Source organism: Athene cunicularia, assembly GCF_003259725.1.
Source record: "Athene cunicularia isolate RWA chromosome 6 unlocalized genomic scaffold, athCun1 chr6_part1, whole genome shotgun sequence".
Classification (NCBI taxonomy): Eukaryota; Metazoa; Chordata; class Aves; order Strigiformes; family Strigidae; genus Athene; species Athene cunicularia.
The window spans coordinates 5,705,052-5,723,698 of NW_020799105.1; the positions used below are offsets into that span (position 1 = coordinate 5,705,052).

The following is an 18,647-nucleotide window of genomic DNA, read 5'->3' on the forward strand; positions in this document are numbered from 1 at the left end:
AGATACAAGCTCAAGTAACTCATCCCTCTGACAGCTGTCATGTTAGAGTGGCATCTTTTATAGAAAGGGTTGTAGAAGGCCTAGCAACAGCATACTGTGCTGTTTTATTGCTCACCAGGTTAAAACATGACTTAGCCTGCTAGTGATTTTCTTCTTTTTTTTTGGTCACATTCCAATAAAGGAAGAAGAAAAGGCCCACAGAAGAAAGGCTCAGCTCAGAAACTTGCTGATTCTCCTTGACTCACAGGGGTTGCTGGAGACTGAGGATAAACAGCATCTCAGAAAAAACAAGTCTGTGCTGCAGTATGTCCATGTTACTGGCCTCAGTGGGATGCGCTGTGTACAGTCAAGCTGCTTTCCACTCCCATCCCCTGTTGACAAGAATTACTTTCAGTCTTGAAACCCAACAGTTTAATCATCTTATTAAATTCCCTGTTCTTGGCTCAGATTTCTCTTATATGCATTAGTTATATTACATCAACCATGAAGACCTGTCCACAAACCACAGAGGATACAGCTCAAAGGAGGCAGTCAGAGGCTGGATCATCAGCTGAATTTCTCCTCCCTTATTCACAGAAACAGCAATGCAAACTGTGTGGCAAGGGATAAGGGTCATGTGGAAAGGCAGATAATACCAAAGTACCAAGATGCAACTGGCAAACATACCTTCCTGAGAAGAGCATCCACCCTGGAGCAGAACCATCCCTGCAGCTTCCTCCCACAACCCCTGTACCAGGCATGGCCAGTAAAGACAGGCTAAGTCAAACCTATGCAGGTCTGACAAACTGGAGTGCCTAAATACAGCATCTGTGGAGGACTTGAAAAGGCAGCTGACAAGCAGCCAACCATCAGTCTAACCAGCAGGATGCCTGCAGGGCATGACAGCCCTACCAAGTCTGTGCATATCACCTGTAGCACTGTACAATGAGAACATGTCAACTGAAAAACTTCCCAGTAGGCATTTAGAGATGGATAAGACAGACTGAACACATGTCCCAGCTGACAAGTAGAGCTTAAGTACACAGAGAAAGTAAACAACCATAACAAATGTCTAACAGACACAATGGAAGATCACAGCCAAGAATAAAATGCATGATGTATCTAATTCCCTTTCTATATAAGGAACTGATCCTGAGTCAGCTTTCTTGCTCTCAGGCAGCTGGACCACACAACACTCTGTTTGCTTCTTGCCACGGTATCACTAACGAAGGAAAGTGAGTGAGAAATCTTATCTTGATTCAAACATGTTCAACAGCAACTGACAACAGCCTTGTGGTTGGAGAAGTTGATATCAACACCACTAGTGAATAAAAGGCTAGGCCTGGTGCAGATGTAAGTCCCTCAGGGTCCCCAAAATACCAGATGTTGACAATGGGAGACTGTGATCCTGAGAGGAAGAAAACCACACAAAAGACTACAAATCATACATCAAACTAATCCTGCTGCATTTGGCATGTACGTATATAGAGGAGATGCTTCCACACTTCAGTATGTGCATCTCAGATATAGCCTTACTGAGCAGGGGTAAAAAGCAAGGAGCACTTAGGCAACCCCGGTACAAGGCACAGGGCTCTGGCAGGGCCATCTCCCACTGCTTTAAACACACAGCTTTGAAGATGCAGTTCTAATCTATCACATTGCCTCGCTAGAAACAAAGCCACACATTCCATTTAAGAAAGTAGTCAGATGGATCAGGAAGGGTCAAATAGGAATGATTTTGAACCTTTTGCCATTTGTAAAATATAAAAGAGTTGTGAACCCCACGTTCTCGGTGATTTGCCTGAAAAACGTCAGAGTGCAGTTTGTCTAGCACTTCCAGGGAGGCACATAAAAAGAATCTGGTCTCTAAAAGGCCTTGGGAACTCCAGGGCTCCGCAGGTGTACCAGAGCAGTACTTTCTCACACACTTGCTAAAGCATGTAGCAACTTGTACAGAACAACACAGAAACATTTCAAGCCTTGCAATTCTGTGATGAAAGCAATGTGGTGAATATTTCTGCAATATTTGAAAGACTTAACTCCAGTGGCATCAGTCAGAAGTTATCCTCTCTAACCCTAGGATGAAAGGTACAAAATAGCTGAACATCACTGTCAAGAGAATCAGAGAAACAAAATACACATCTCATGCATAGGAACTGCTAAAAGGCAATATACAGAGTTTTCATGCTCAAAAGCAGTATTTCAAGGCATTTCTTATTTCTGCATAAGAACACTGATGCATTTAGAAGGCTGAAATTTGATCCCATTTTTATTGGCTTCTGCTTTGTTATGCCAAGAGCAAAGTTAAAATCCCCTTCCATCTTTTAATCAAACATGCTACTTTTTTTTTTGTTAACTCCCAAGATCAAGCCAGCCTGACAAGACTCCTGTAATTTCACAAGGGAATCTCTCCTCTCTCCAACCCCTTATGTTATCAAACATTAATTCTGTGGAGTCTGCTGCACCATGCCATATTAATTTTATGAAGAGTCTGCTGCACTGTGCCAGCTCTAATTTAGTAACAATACTTAACCTTTTCCCCTAGGCTCTCAGAAGGCCATCACACAGATAAAAGGATTAGCTCAGTCTGATATCCTACGGTTTGATATTCTATGGTTACAGGCTTCATAAGGGCCACTCACCCACGTGAACTATCTTGTGTTTAAAACAGTGCTATCTCCATGGGCTTCGGCGCAGGGTGAGGCTGCAGCTCTAAGTTCTGACATTGCAATTCCCTTTTTCCTGTGTTATCTAAAGTTCCCACAAATATTTCACATTTGGCCAACAGGTTCAGAATTTGCTTGCAGTGTGATTGCATAAGCCCACTTCCTCTTGGAAAGCAGGCTAAAAAAAAGATTTTTAAAAAAAAGATTTAAAAAAAAAATACAAGAACCTTACAAAAAACATGATACAGATGACAACTGAGTTGCAGAAAACTAAGGTACGCATAGGTGAAGTATCTTAAACCAGAAAATAGAGGCCAGAAGCAGAAACCAGACTCAGATTTCCTCTCTCACAACAAACCTTTAGCTGCAAGTGAACTTCCTCTTCCTCTTAGATCTCAGCAGACTTTTTTTCTTTCTTTGCAAGACAGCATTTACTTCAGTATGCATTTATGCTGTTTAGTATAAGAAAAGCCTCTCATCTAGAGATCATTTGCAATGTGAAAGGGTAGCAGCTCCTCGGCAAGTCTTCAATCTACCTGATTTTTTATGTATTATATGGATGCACATATATACACACACATATAAACACATTTTATAGAAGCAGTTTCAGTGTAAATGATTGGTCACAGATTGTGCTAGAGAAAAACCACTGACAACTGTCCTTTCCAGTCCTGACACTTCTAGTTCAGACCTGGCAGGCAAGGTCCAGATGAAAGTGATCCTGAAAGCTATGATCACAATAATTACATTTAAACAAACAACATTCTATATGCACAACTACAAGGGAAACTCACTTCATTTACCAGAAAGGAAATAAAAAGCAAAGCCTACTGTTAACTTTAGAAAGAGTGAGACTGCTCCCATGTGTATTTTCCACTCTGTCATCACCTACAGTAAACTACTACCTACTGCTCTTCACACTGCTCTTATATGTCAGACTTCACCAGGCTTATTAAGAACAGAAAAGTCACTGCCAACTTTCACTTTCTATCTACTGTAGCAGAGTTCATCATGTTAAGTGCAAGTCCCTTAAGAGTGGTTTGCTGAAGGAGGCCATGGGAAACAGGCGAGAAGCAGACAAAAACACACTCAAATAGGGGAAGAGGAGACATATGCAAGAATTTCTTGATATAATGTGGCCCGTGCTATGAAAACATGGCAGAGCCCTGTATTGCATCGCTCCCTGTATTTCAATCCATCAGTCTTCCCATAAATATATATATACAAACACAGAAAAGATGTAAATATGTACACATACAGTAACATGTCACATTTTTCCATTAGCCTTCCTCTTCTGATGCATTCGTAGTTACAAGAGATTATAACAAGGATTGGCCTAGTAGTGAATCACCCTCAAGAGTACACTGCGCTTTTACAACTAGAAATAGAGGGATCAGAGAGATTAATCCTCTGTCCTGGATGACATGAGAAGCCAGTGACAGTGAAAGCAAATATAAATAAGCAGAAAAGGCACTTTGTCTTGCTACAGACCCCTTTATTTTTGAAGGAGGCTCTTCCACCAAGAGATGCCTTAAGAGGTCATTATGAATGAACTGAAATGAAACAAAGGCGTCCCTTTTATAAACCCTGCAGCAAATGGGAGAGGAGGAGCTGCCACTAATAATCCCCGTGACATCACCTTCCCTCTCCCAGCAAGGTAAAAGCCAGGTTCAGCCCTGCTGCCAGGATAAGCACTCAGGGTACCAAGATTTGAACTGAATACTTCCTCAGTACTTAATTAGTAGTATAGGGCAGGTCGTACACAGAGAGTCTATTGCTTTCTGTTCAGTTCAAATGATTTTCTACAGGCAAAATTCACCCAAAAGCCATGTCTAGAAGTCAGTAACCTTTGGTGCCAGGAGTCACGGCAATATGTGGATGCACACTGCCATTCCCACACAAATTCTTGTGTAACAAGAAAGAGGAACTTAAAGCCCAGCTCTGGCAACAAGACCAGAAGCACATCCCCCCTCCCCCTCAAGCTGCACTGCTGGCACAGAGTTATTAGCAGTAAGTAAGTCTGAGTGACAAATTATTCTGGTCATTAGAATCAGCAGATCAGACCCAGGGGAAGCCTATCTGTTTATTAGGAAGTGTTGGTTTTTTTTCTACAGATACTTTTCCTTGCAGGATCAGTACACAGAATAAAGAAGAACTGAAAGGCATTTTAAAAATAAAGTACATTTGAGAGGAAGAGGCACCAAGGAGTTGTATGCTTTTTTAAAATTAGGGGTGCAAGTTGTTTTTTTTCCTTTTCTTTTACTTTTTTTTTTCTTATTTTTTGGTTTGTCACCCTAGATCCTTCTATTTTTCTTTCTTTCCCCTCCGTCTTATCCAACTGACCCTTTGAATCAAAGACAAATGTTTTTCATCCTGTGCCCAGAACATGAGAGAGTCAAGAACATGACAGAGTCAAGCTACCTGCTCAGGGAAAAACAGCTGGGAATATTTTTATTCCTTGTAATGAAACTCTTATCCTTGATGATGTGTAAACTCATGATCTTACTGAAGCCGCAACCAAACTGAGAGACAAATTCATCCTTAGCAGTTTTCAGTCACCCGTTAAATGACATTCCTAAATCCAGTGCTTGTTTTCACAAGGAGAAACTCTGGTGCAGTTGTTCGTGACCAGCCTCACCTGCAGATAGGACTGGTAACCTGTATTTTGTCCTCCTGATGCCTTCTGAAGGACACACAGAAGTTTTAAGGGGCAAATATCAAGGCATACCTAACTGATACATAGGATTTACCTACCCCAAAATATACAGTATTTATATTCTATATATTTTTGGCCACATATTCTGCAACGTTTACAACTGGCATCTTTAAAGAGTCTCCAGGGATAAAGTGTTCATCTACTAGTTGACTTGATTTCATCAAACTATGGAAAAATCTCAGCCACAATTTCTACACTCTGTTAGTATTTTCCACGTATTAGACATATCATGGCATCAAAATTTCCAACACTCTTTTCAGTTGAGTTAAATCGACCAGGACATTCTGCCAGGTCTCTGGTTAAATTCAATATATGCTATCAAGCTCCCCTACTTGCCTAGCAGGTACCAAAGGTGAACTCCAGCGAGATGCCTATTTTAAAAGAGAAGTTCAACTGTTATTTACATATATCTTTCGTTTAAAATGGCCCAAACCCGATAACCAGATGGGCATATAATAAACACCAACCTGGTCCCTGGGGAAAGAAACTGCAAGCACTAGAAACTGCTAATGGTCGAGATAACTGTTGCTGTTTGTGAACTGTCTGGTGATGAGTTACATTTAAGAATAACACAGCTCTTAAAGCACATTTTTAATTGCAAAAAGACTGTGCTTCAAGGGCTCTTATCCATTTACCTAACACACAATCAATAAACACAATGTAACCTGTTATTTTTTTAATGCTCCATATGACTGTGGTTAGACATCTTGAAAAAAGACCCACAAAAATACTGTAGGAAGCACTGAAAAAGAGTCTATTTTGGAAACGATGAGTTCTTTGGACAAGTGGCGTTTTCATTAAAAGCCAGACAACAGAACTAATAAAACTGGCCTTAACTTTGTGAAGAGGGTTTCAAGGACCTGATGCCGTGAAACTTCACAATGAACAAATCCCACCCAGCAAGTTTAATGCCAGCTCTGCTATGCCAAAGCAAGCTGCCACCAGATCTTTGCAGTCAGTGCAGAAGTCAGCAAATCAGAATTCACAGTAAACCCTGCACGAGTTCTATCTCACTATGGAAATTAATACAGTGAATTAGATGTGTGGTTTACATGGTTCACAGTTCCTGCAGGAGCTAGGACTAGACACTCCACAGAAAGAACCTGAGCAGGAAGGAACTAGATAGCTTGTTTTCCAGGAAGATTTCCCCGCTAATACTTTATGCCCTACAAGTGAAGTTTTTCCCAGACTTGAAATTTTCCATTCTTAAGACCCTTTTACAGCTTTGTTATTCACTGTCTGCCACATACAGACACAGTCCAAGCACAATGATGTTCAGGGCTCCTGCAAGATCCTTCCTTCAGAGCCTGTTCATTTTTTAAAGTAGCCCAGCTACAGCCTCTTACAGAATTCTAGTTAAGATGCTTCTATGGGATCAAGCATTCCTTATATTTTGGGGGTGTCGGGGGTGTGTGTGTGGGGGGGGTGTCAGAAGGGCAGGATCAGAGCAAAACAAAAAATAAAGTAAGTAACAAAAAAAGGAAGTTTCATTTCTGTTTTCATTTTTCCTGGTAAATGGCCATGCTCATTCTATTCTTTACCATTTGTGAAGCTGGCTATCCATCACATTAGGGCTGACTGCTTTTGAGGTGCATGGCAGGAAAGACCCACAGCAGGACACTCCTTCTTCTTAGGCAGCAGAATCAATTCAGGACTTGTAAGAACCTCCTCTCACCCCTTCCTCGAGCAGCATTACTACTGGGAGCTGCCACACTCCTGCTATGATCTGCCTCCCCTACTAATACCAGTGTTTGGATGAGCAATAAGGAAATCAGGCTGGCAGAGAAGAGACTTTGGTACGTTGCAGAAAGTGACAGACTCAGCAGCTGGGAAGATTCAGTCCTTTCACCCTTGAACACAGGAGAGTTGCTAGTCCAAAAGGTTAGGCCTAAAATAACAGTTTGGTTTTTTTTAATTCATCCTGAAAATATAGAAAGCTCATCTGGTGTGCTGAATTAATCTATCCTCATAATACTTAAGACTAGTCAAAACCAGCCAGGGAACAGGTGAATTTTCTAACACTAGAATCACAGCTGCCTTGTCTGGACATCTCAACCAATTCTGGCCACATATCCATACACTAAGGCATAAAAGGGTTGCAGCCTTTCTTTCAATGTGACACCCCAAACCAGAAAGTCACTTTTCACCTCGTTTACCTCCATAAGTAAAAATGCTGACTAGGGCTAGTGGAAAGCAAAGTTAAAAAAACAGAACAACAACAACAAACCCAATACCATAACAACAAATATTTGGTGAATTATGAATTTTTTAAGTTCACACAGTCACACGAAGTCCCCAGCAAAGAGGCAGTTGTTCAGACTTCAGCAGTCCTATTAGTTTCAGCAACCATAGTGAAATTAAATCCTGGGAAATGTTTGTCTCACACTCTCTGAGTAGCTATAGGGGTGCTCAGGGGAATTTGGCAACAAACAGTTTGGGCCACAGCTGATAAGCTGCCAACACCCCTCAGCAGATATTACTCTGGGTGCTGGGCATACTCTTGAGCCAGGACCCTTGCAACCAGCAACCCTGGGCAGAACTCTGCATCAGAGGGAATTCATCAGCATTAATGGTTTTCAAAGAAAACATCTTAGGCTTGATAAATAAGCATTTTTTCAAAGAAAACTTATTTTTTCTGAAAATTTTTAACTATTACTGGCTCAACCTCAGCCTCATCTGACGCTACTCCAGAACTAATTTCAGCACCAAAAGTTCATAAAGATTGCTGCCGCTTCAGCTGAAGTGTTACTGTCAGGGCAGCTCTCCTCTTCCACGCCCATCTTCCTTCCAAGATTTCTTTCCACCTCCACTCAAGTTCTACCTAAATTGTCCCTTCTATGTTTATGCTGCTGAGTTATTTCACGAATTCGCTGTGCTTATTAGTACACAAGCCCTTCGCCAAGTGCAGAGCCCAAGCTGCGTGCCCTCTTGCACTGCAGCTTTAAACAAACTGATTTTGCGTTGGCAAGTTACAAGCGTTGCATGCACTTCCAGCATACTCAAAAGAGGAAAAGTTAAAGCGCTACAGGTCAGAACAACTCGAGCATTACTCTATCTGCCAGCTAGCTCCGGGAAGCATGAAGGAATTCGGGGTATTTCTCAGTCTACCGTGAAACTTCACGATTCGTTTGGGAACACGTCGTGACCAGCACATCTTGCGTACAGTCCTACCTCTGGTGCATCTCTTTTCAGTTCACTAACTGAATGCAAATTCGGGTCCTCCTCCAAACCGAGCACCTAGTGCCAACACAGCGCCTTTCCCACACGGCGGATCCGCTCTCAGAGTCCATACCAATGCTCCCAGCACCAGCGCGCGCACAGCCGAGCCGAGGCTGAGCAGACAACGACGCCGAAGGTGGGAAAGCCTCTTACCGGTGAATAAGTTGCCTCTTCCTCAGCTCCGGCAGAGGAACGGCCCGGAACTCTCCGAGCCCGGCCTCCGCACCGGCCAACCACGGGAGGCTCCGCCTCCTGAGTCTGCACTTTTTCACATCAATAATTTACAGGGCTCCTGGGAGACGTGCCTTTAGAGAACAGTGAGAAAAACATAAAATGAGTAACTCCTTTTGATGTACAGTACAACCACCCCCTACAGAAAAATGTTACAATAGGTTTTCAGAACACACAGAAGCTGGGCTGAAATTCCGTAATTACATTTCGGAGTTAGAACACCCATGTAGTGGAGAGGGGATAAACACCCCCCCAGAGTACACAGTGCATCTTCCTGGGAAGAGGAGAGTGTGTCTGCAACTCCTATTTAGTCCCATGTAGACTGAAGCTAAAAAAAGATACTTAGATTGTATCACCTTATGATAGGTTATGGTAACATGCCTATGTGATAGATATCCACCTCCTCTTCATAGATAGTGTATGGTAATGCTGGCTTGTAAAGAGAATCAGTTTCCATCCCAAGCTCTACTGCTGCCTTACCTTGAGGCCACAGGAATATCCTCAGAGGAGGTTGTTTTCTTCATACCCCCAGTCCATTTTGTTGTGTTTTTTAAAAACTGTCAGGCTAGGATTGTATCCCACTGTGGGAACAGCATAGCTCACCACCCAGTACTGTGTGCCAGACTAGGAAATGGCCCTGAATAGAAGTAGAAATTATATAGAAATACAGTTGCACAGAGGGCAGATTTTCCAGGCAAACTAGAATAACTAATGATTTGGCCTGGAATGAAAGAAGCTGCAATAAGCCACCACTACAACACCCTTAATTCTCAAGGGGAGCGAAGTGTTTAAGTTCCTTTGCATATCTATGCCTTTCCTGTGTTTTGTAATTATTACTTCACAGTCTCTACGTTTCCCCAGAAATCTTGTCTGGTATTTTAAGACATATTGCTGTTCTTGAGTCTCTGAACAACCTCCTGAATGCAGGACTGCATAGCTAGGACTAAAGCCTCAATACTGAAGAGCAGGCACTGCTGTGGAACATCCTCCCTGCATGCCTCACAGCCCTCAGTACAAAATGCAAATGTAAGCTGCTGCAAACTGTGAGCATACACCTATAGCCTTTGTAAATACTTGCCATCAACAATAAATTCAGTTTGTTTAAAGTCAATATAGCAGAAGTACCTCTGTGCCCACGAGACTCCAATTCTCTCTAGAAGCAGCACAGATCTAGCATAGTTATTAAGACTATGCTTTTCAGAAATGCTTTCACTCCTTCTAGCAGGAAGACCTGAAAAGTATTGTGGGGCAGAAACCCCAAATCGTAAAAACTGTTGTAGAGCTGTTCCCTCTTTGTTTTGTCTTTAGTTATGACAATACATACAGTAGTTACATGGAGAAGAATAATAATTTTTTCCCCAGATAATTATAAAATTATTTTATTCAACAGTATCAGTCTGAGCACCTGCATGTTTCCATAGCAACTCCACAATACTTTAGGGGATTACCTTAGAATTCCACTGTGGTTTGGGTCTACAAAGTTATTTAAATTTTTCTTCAGAAAATTTGTTTCCAAGTATAAATTGAAACTATGGCTACCATATATTTCATGAGCTATACTAGTCTCCTGTTAAGAGAGATCTTAAGAAACTGCAACACTCCCTTGCAGGTTTTTGTACAAAACCATGCAATCTTATATCACTGTAATCAGAACAGCCATTATCGACTCAGGGCTGGAAGCATCCCCAGAAGTCCTGCAGGGGATCACATTTATGTGAGGGACTGATGGGAGACTGTAAAACCCTAAGATCCACATCCCCAAAAGACCCCTTGAAAAGAGTAGACAGGTGTAAGTGCCTTCATGCACTTAAGTACATACATGGACATGAAATGAATGAGCCTGTGGCTATCAATTTAAAATGTAGAGAAACACATCTATTAGACTGGATAACAGCTACTAAAATAAAACAATGTAAGCCCGACAACTAGGAAGCTTTAAATCCAGACATATGCCTATGTGCTCACACGTGTAAACATGACATGCATGCGGACAGAACAGGATGTGCTCCTAAGGCTTTTTCTTTGCTAGTTTTTCTCCAAGGCAGCTCAGTTCTTTACTTCCTTCCACCTGCATATCCTAAGCTGGATGTCGTCCCATCTGTTCTCTATCTTCTACATACACTACTGGCAGAGATGAGAGGAATGTCTCCAAAAGCTCTCTGATGACCCCTAGCTTTACAGAAGGTAAGCCCAGGGTTCATTCCTTCCCGCACTGTTGCTTTGCTGTTTTCTGCCTGTGCAGAAACGACCCTTCTGGTAAGAGAAGGAAAAAAGAGAAGCCTCAGGGAAAGGTATGATATGAATTATATCAGTTTCATATCAATTCATGTAGAAAGATGGAATATATTATTTTAAAAGTAAAGTTTACGTTCTTCCTCACTGTTTTTCATACATCCAGAGACCATTTTAGGTTCTGAAAGGAAACAGAGAAAAGAACTTACCTCTGTAAGGTCTGGAATTCCTTAAAAATTATTATTATCAATGTGCTTCACACAGCATTGTTTTCAAGTCTGCCCTACAGGACAGGTGGGAGCACCTTTTTCCATTCTCTCCCGTAGAACATCAAGAAAACTAGATGCATCTTTCTTGCCAATTTTAGGAAGAAAATTATTTGCTGAGATTGTTTCAAGAATACAGAGAGTTAAGTGTCTTCCTGATTCCCTCAAGAATAGGAAGGGAGCAACTACCACTCCCTTTCTTTGCCAGCCCAGAACATCAATGTTATAACCAGGAATGTTCAGACATGTGATATCTGAAAGATGCTCGCTGTCTGAAAACTGTATTCTGCTACAGTAAACGGCAACAGCTTAGAACTGAAAGAACTTAGATGATGCATGGGAATTGCATGGCAGGCACCCGAAAGCTGTTACAACACTGAACAAGCACCGTACAGTATTAAAGCCCCGACTCTTTGTAAGTTGAGAAGGAAGTAAGTCCAGAAGTGAGGCTACCCAAATATATACGTGCACCATATCCAAAGAGCTGCAGTCACTGTAAAATAAACCATTTTTCTTTTTCAGATAATCTATCTTTGTGAGCTCCATTTTCTGTGACTTGCAAGCAGTGACCCAGCAGAATGCACTGCTCAGTCTAAGGAAGCAGCTTCTACCCGAAAAGCACCAGACTTCAACGTATGTATCACATTTAATAAAAACACCACCAGAGCTCAAAGTAGGTGATTTGCAGACATCTTAACAAGTGTATTTCCAAAGAGCCTGAAATTTATCAAACTTTCTACACTCTCAGATGCAGGATCTAAATTAGCACTGTGGTAAATGCATTTTTCTAAAACCTGGCTTTAGAAAATCAGTAGGATGAGATAATTTGAAACCCACCTCTGAGACAGAGTGGCATCAGCCATTAAAGTCTGGCTTGGAAAGCAACAGGTGTAAAAAGCATTCCTGCCTGCAAACTGAATTGTAACCTTCCTCCCAGTAATGTGAGACCCTTATACGTTGTGAATTTAGCAGACAATGACTGCAGCCAGCCCTATATGCAGCAGGTTTAATCTGGCATGGCATGTGGCAGACAGACATATGACTACACACCCCAGCAGACTTCAGCAACTCCTCACAGTCATGTGAGGGTGCCTTTGAAGACTGACAAGATTGGATATAGATTTGAATCTGTCTCAGGGCAGATAAGCTTCTGCAGTCATAAAGCCTAACCCAGGCCTCATAAATGCTATCCTCTGTAGAAGTGTTAATAGGGATTTTCTCATTACTGATCCTCAAAACTAAGGGAAAGGTTGGCAAATTAACAAACTTACCTTTTAAGGTAATGTCTCTAGATAAAACTAGTTGTCTAGGTATGGGTGAACTGGCTCTAGGCAAATCCAACCAACCACATTAAGGTGTCACACTTGATTAAGGCTTATAGCACTGCAAGACATTTAGCATTCACATAAATGAAAAAAGGGGAAGTCTGTACCCGAGTCCCTTCTTTGTACCCCATTAAATGTAATGCTTACTCAAGTCAGAATATGCACTACTAGACAAAAAAGGGAAGCTCAGTAACAAGTGATGCATCTTCAGAAGTCAGGTGGTACTGCAGCTGGAACTACAGCTCAATTTTCTTCCCCTACTTTGCAAAACACAAAAGAAAAAAAATAAGTTTCCTCCTCTAGTGATCAGAAGTTGGAAAAATAACCTGACTGGTATGCTGCACTTTCAGGTTTGTTACTCAGACCACTGAGGAGTGTATAGAAAGTTGTATTAACTTACTCCCCCCAAACCCAAATATACAGAGGAGGAAAGACATTTTCTGAGCCTACCTCTTCGCAGTCCATATTTCAGCTTTGGTTCTTCCCACTGCAATAAACAGACTGCATGCATCCACCATGATATGTGGTAAAGGCAAAAAAAAAGGCAGCCTGTTTTTGTGTAGCAAAACCCAGAGATCATCTTCCTCGTAAGCACAGCTATAGTGCTGAACTCAGCTAGCTGTTCCCCTCACAGAACTCTCCTACGTTTTCTCCTCATACTGTAACGAATGCTATTTATATCTTGTCCAGAGTACAGACAGATTAATAGATTAATACTAAGCATTTCTATAGGACCTCCCTTGGAAGAACCCTGGGCATATTTTACCAGATACTACTTAAAATCACAATTTTAGAGGCTTCCATTGCAACAATACCTTGAGCAGCCTGAAGCTAAATATACAAGACAGGAAAATAGGAACCAGAGAACTGAAGACAGAATGATTTCTGAAAGCTTACTGCAAAATTAGAGGAGATTCAGAGGACAGCAAGCATAATTAAGGCTCTGGAATAGCAAAGACAGTGAATCGCTACCATAAAAAAGATGAGTAAGAGGAGATGTGATACAAACACAGAACATACTGAATATTCAGGAAACTCTTCTCCCTTCCTCATAATACTGATAATCAAAAATTAATTTCAATTTAAAAATGGTAGGAAATTAAAAACTACAGTGAAAGAAAATGCTTTTCACCTTACACATAAACAGAAATAACTGAGACTCCGAATCTATTAAGATTCAAAAATAGTTTTAGACCTTTATGGGCCTCCAAATTAATATTGTACTGTACACTGAGACAGCAAGTTCTTCACAATTCAGGCCACTCATTAGCATAGGAGGTAAGATCCATTGTTGAAAACAGGTTCCTGCACACTTGGTTACAGAAGAATTCTTGCACCTTCTTTTGAAGTGTCTGTTACCTCCTATTCTCAGAGAGAAATGCTGGACTAGATGGGTCTCAAGCTAATCCAATCTATTCTGATGAGTCCTTTGTTTCCCCCAAAGTAAACTACCTATGATCACTGGCAAGACAGACCATGCTAAGAAGAAATACTGTCACTCAACTCTCAGTCTCAAGACAATGTTTAAAACTAAACATATTTCATTATACATCTCTGTGTTGTAACTCTGCAGCAGCCAGTGCAGGTTTTTAGCAAACCACTACCATATCCCATATCACAGTACAGGCAATAGTTCCAGTACTTGACATTAAGTACAAATTATATTCATGCAAAATAAATCCAAGTCTACTGTTCAAACAACATCAGTTCAAATACAATGACTGTCTGCACATCAAGTTTATAGATAGGTGGGAGAGAAAACACATAACTTCTCTTTTTAAAATAATACCTGTTTAAAGAAGAAAACAGAAAAGAGGGTGTTTCTATACTCCCGATTTTTCCTTTCAGAAAACTTCAGTGTTTTTATTTCCAACTCATTACCCTTCTTAATCACATACCATGTAAATTGTACTGGTTTTTGATTAGGTATTGTTCTGAATTTCTGGTGCTAGGCAGAACACCTAATTTCAGCAATAATTCACCATCCAGATGTGATAAGAATACATAATCCTTACGTAGCTATATATACACACACTATATAGAGAGAGGATATATAGTAATCAGCCCTGATGAAGATTGGATTGAAAAGGATTGAAATCAGCCTTAAAGTGTTGTTTAGGAATAAATGTCTGTTGCTGAAGACCTGTAAAGCTTCTTGAATTGCAAGGCCAGAAAGGACAAGTAGCGAGGAAGGGTCAGTTTGTTTAAGCACTTACTGATGTATACTCCTCACAAACCACTGAATTTATTCTTTCATATCCTCACCCTGTGTCTGTAAGAAAAAGAAAGCGATATCTGTCATTCCACAATATGATATTATGGGGATGGGTATTTTTGCTGCATATATAGCTTCTAGTGTAACTTAGCTAGTAAACACCTCTAAAATTCCTACTGGCAGGGTTAGTGAGGAGGAAAAGAGGAGGGTTCTCTATTCTGCAACACATTAAGATTACATAATAGTTTACATCATAAAACCCAACATACAATCACATGGTTGAGGCACTCTTGCATTTTTTTCAAAGGGAAGGAACATACCCTATTTCTGACCTCCCCAGATCTGTTCAGAGTGGGTCGGATAAAAATTTGTAAAGAAACAATCAGTTCTCCTCGTCCATGGTTTTCTTTGTAAATCTCATTATCGGACAAAACCCCCTTTTGCCATTCTTAAATGCTTCTGCTGCCCCCTGGTGTCTCTTCTCTGCACCTTCACACAGAAAGGTGACTCCTCAAGTTCCCTGCCAGAAAGTCCCTACGTAACAGAAAAGTTACATACAAACCAGTGGGCCACATTTCTAGATGCAGCACTTTTGCAGACTAATGCTTATAATAATTTCTGAAAAAGATCTGATTACTAAGCAAGCCTCATTCCAGTAAGATACTGCAGAACAAACAAAGCCTATTTCTTACCTGAACGTTGCCAGCAGAAATTGCTTTGAATTAGTCACAGTACCAATAAACTGCACTGAAGAATTACTGTAAGCTGGGAAATAACTGTCTTCCTCTTTTATGCAAACTTCTATAGAAACGCTATTAAATTGCTGCTTATGCAAGGATATTTTTTTCTTTTTTCTAAAGAACTGTTAATGGGAAAAGCGAAACAATGACCTGAGCTAAAATACTTTCCAATATGCACACAATGGCCATAAAAGAACATGGAGCAAAAAATTACATGGTTGCATTGACAGTAAACCCAAACATACTGGCTTATTCATGGAGTCACTGATAAAAACGAGGAAGGAGACCGACATACAAAAAGAGCTGAAAATGCAAAGTCTCCCCCCAGCCCCTGAATGTGTATGTGTGCAGTAGGGAGAAGGAATGGCTGGAATAAGCAGAACCTAAGCTAGAGACAGATTCACATATTAAGGCAAGATACACATTGTATTCTGCAGTATTCTTAAATAGTGCATTCCTTTTGATGCATTTGAAGGCTTTGAAAAAACTGTCTGAGTCCTTCTAATAAGATGCAGCTAGTGGTCCCAAGAGAAACTGGCTAGAAATGGGTTATTTATTCATGCAAGTAGTTAGCTACAGAAAAGACCTTAGTTCAAGGAGTCAATCTGCATGTGGTTGGATTATGTGGTTTCATCTTTTGAGATGAAAATCTACAGAAAATCTAGCATATGATTCTTGAAAGACTGGAAAGGCTCTGAAGTACAACTTTTTGTTTAACCGTATAACCATCTTAGTGAAATTCGTATCAGATGGAAGGATTAATTGGGAAAAATCCCACAGGATCGCAGGGAGTCTGAAGAGCTAGAGGACCCTTTCTTTAACCTATGGCTGTAAATTCTAATAAAAAGAGATTGGTAGATTTCCCTCGAGGAAAAACAAAACAATCATACACCCTACTGTAAATAAAGCAACAGGGGAGGCCAAAGAACAGCTTTCTGAAATACTTTGCTACCTGATAAAGGAATACATGTTTCAACAACTAAATGATAGGAACTAAAGAGAGACTAGGAATATAAAATAGCTCAAAACCAGCAACAGTTTAAGCATCTTTAGAAATACAGAGTTCTGTCCCCATTCTGTATGTTTCACTGGTTTATCCAAAATCTGTTCTCAGACTGGAGTCTCCACTGACATCTCGTGGCCTTTGTGTAACATGTCACAGCTGAAATGCAACCCCCTCTGATGTTTTCAAGCAATTGCTCTTTTCTGGCAATTTCTGGCAAAAGGGGTAGAAAAGCATTTCTGATTAGCTAAAACGTTTTTCTTGCAAAATCTTTGATTTGTGTATTTGCTTGCTGTGTGTAGGGAAAAGAGGATGAAAACTATTATTATGAAATGTGCCTTTATCTATGCACAGGTATGTTTGTAACAATCAATAGTATACATAAGCAACCTTAGAAACATCAAGTATGAACTAGGAATTGAAACCAGCTAAAGAGAACAGAAGGCTGATTTGGCAAACTTCTGCTAAGAAAGTGAATTACAGTTCTACATACTAAAAACCAAGAGTTACTGTCCACAATATCCCAATGGCTCCAAGCACCAGCTTCACAAGAAACAGTCTAAGTTCAGCTTTCCATTGAGCACATCTGATTTTTTTAGACAATAATATTTAAACAGGACAATAGCTACAGGAAAGATATCACCTTTTTTCATTGTTTTCCACCCAACAGTCCAACCATTACAAACACTGCAAAACTACCTCAAACTAAAATCAGGGTAAGAACTACAGCAATCAGAAGCAGCACCAGCTCACAGAACTGTCCTTTAGCTTTACATGGCTTTCTTAGTTACATAAATGTACCCAACATGAGCAACTGTGGCTCAGTGTTAACACAGGCACCAGAAAAAGTGTCAAATAAATGTTAAGATTAACCTCGTTTACATAAAAATTCGAAAAATATGACCCAACGCAAAAGGCAAAGGTAGCAGCAACTCCTTACAGGCACAAGCAGCTCCAAACCCATAATTTATACCCAGAAGATGATGCCCCACGATGAGAGTTGGAAGCATTTGAAAAGAAACTAAAGTGTCTAATTCAGGATAGGTAAAAAAGCTAAAAAGACTTCATTTTTGTAATATAAAGCATTAACAACAATTCTAGCCTTGTCTACAACTGAAGATTGTTAGCAGAAGGTGCCAGTGCAACTGCATCCCAGGAGACCGCAAACTGAATTAGAGATGGAAATTGCAAGCAGACAAATTTTTATCATATGGCCTTCTAGAGATTTCAGAGAAAGGAAATATTTTGTTCAAGATCCAAAAACATTGTCTGACACCTCTGTTGCGTTTATCAATTTGACACAAGAATCCTGGAGGTCCTTCAACAAGAGACCAGCCTGATTATGTCTCACAGGTCCTCAAGCATAAAAGCAGCATGCAAAAACTTTTTCACAGGGAGGTAGAGAAACACACACCAAAGCCACTGTTAAACTTTCATTATGTAAATGCTTTATGATCCAATCTAATTACATGAACAAACACACAAAAGCTAAACATTTGTCTACAGCAGATGCATAGCACCACAGTGCACTGACTAATACTCAGAAATCCAAACCATTTAGGTAAGTTTACACAGTAAACAGTTATTAATCCATAGCATAGTCTAACATAGGATTTGGTAAAACCTGACAGCATACAAATTAGCAACTAAGTTAATTACAAATGTAAGTACTCTTAGGGCTGTACTACTCATTGAAAATAAAGAGTGCCTGTAACACAGTACTGGAGATGAGAACAAAACCAGGAGAGTTCTACACAGGAAACATCTGTATTGGGTATAATCAAAATGAGGTATAATAAAAATTCTGAGAAGCTACACATGTAGAAGTTAGATTATTACTACATTGCATTTCTGAAAAGTATTGTTGAGCACTTCATTATGCATACGTAGAAAGGAAGAGTCACAATCAAGATTTGACTCAGAGACTTCCTGACACACGTATCAGTTACGTACTCTTACTAAAATCTGAGTATGGCCATTCATTCTAACACACTGCAAAATAATTTCCTGACAATTATACTTATGCAAAATCAGATTAAATGACAACATGTGATA

General features: G+C 40.3%; 1 protein-coding gene across 6 annotated transcripts in view; it reads right to left on the reverse strand.

The window, feature by feature from the left end:
• MARCH8 (membrane associated ring-CH-type finger 8) overlaps positions 1-8,826 on the reverse strand; it is a 108,650-nt gene extending 99,824 nt beyond the window's left edge. For 4 of the 6 annotated variants that reach the window (XM_026851063.1, XM_026851065.1, XM_026851068.1 and 1 more), the window contains exon 1: positions 8,734-8,826. The gene's annotated coding sequence lies outside the window, so the exon portion shown is untranslated. Of the gene's footprint in view, positions 1-8,532; positions 8,648-8,733 lie in introns of those variants that run through there. The other 2 variants (XM_026851062.1, XM_026851064.1) reach the window with 2 other exon arrangements.
• Between the last annotated feature and the right edge of the window lie 9,821 nt (positions 8,827-18,647).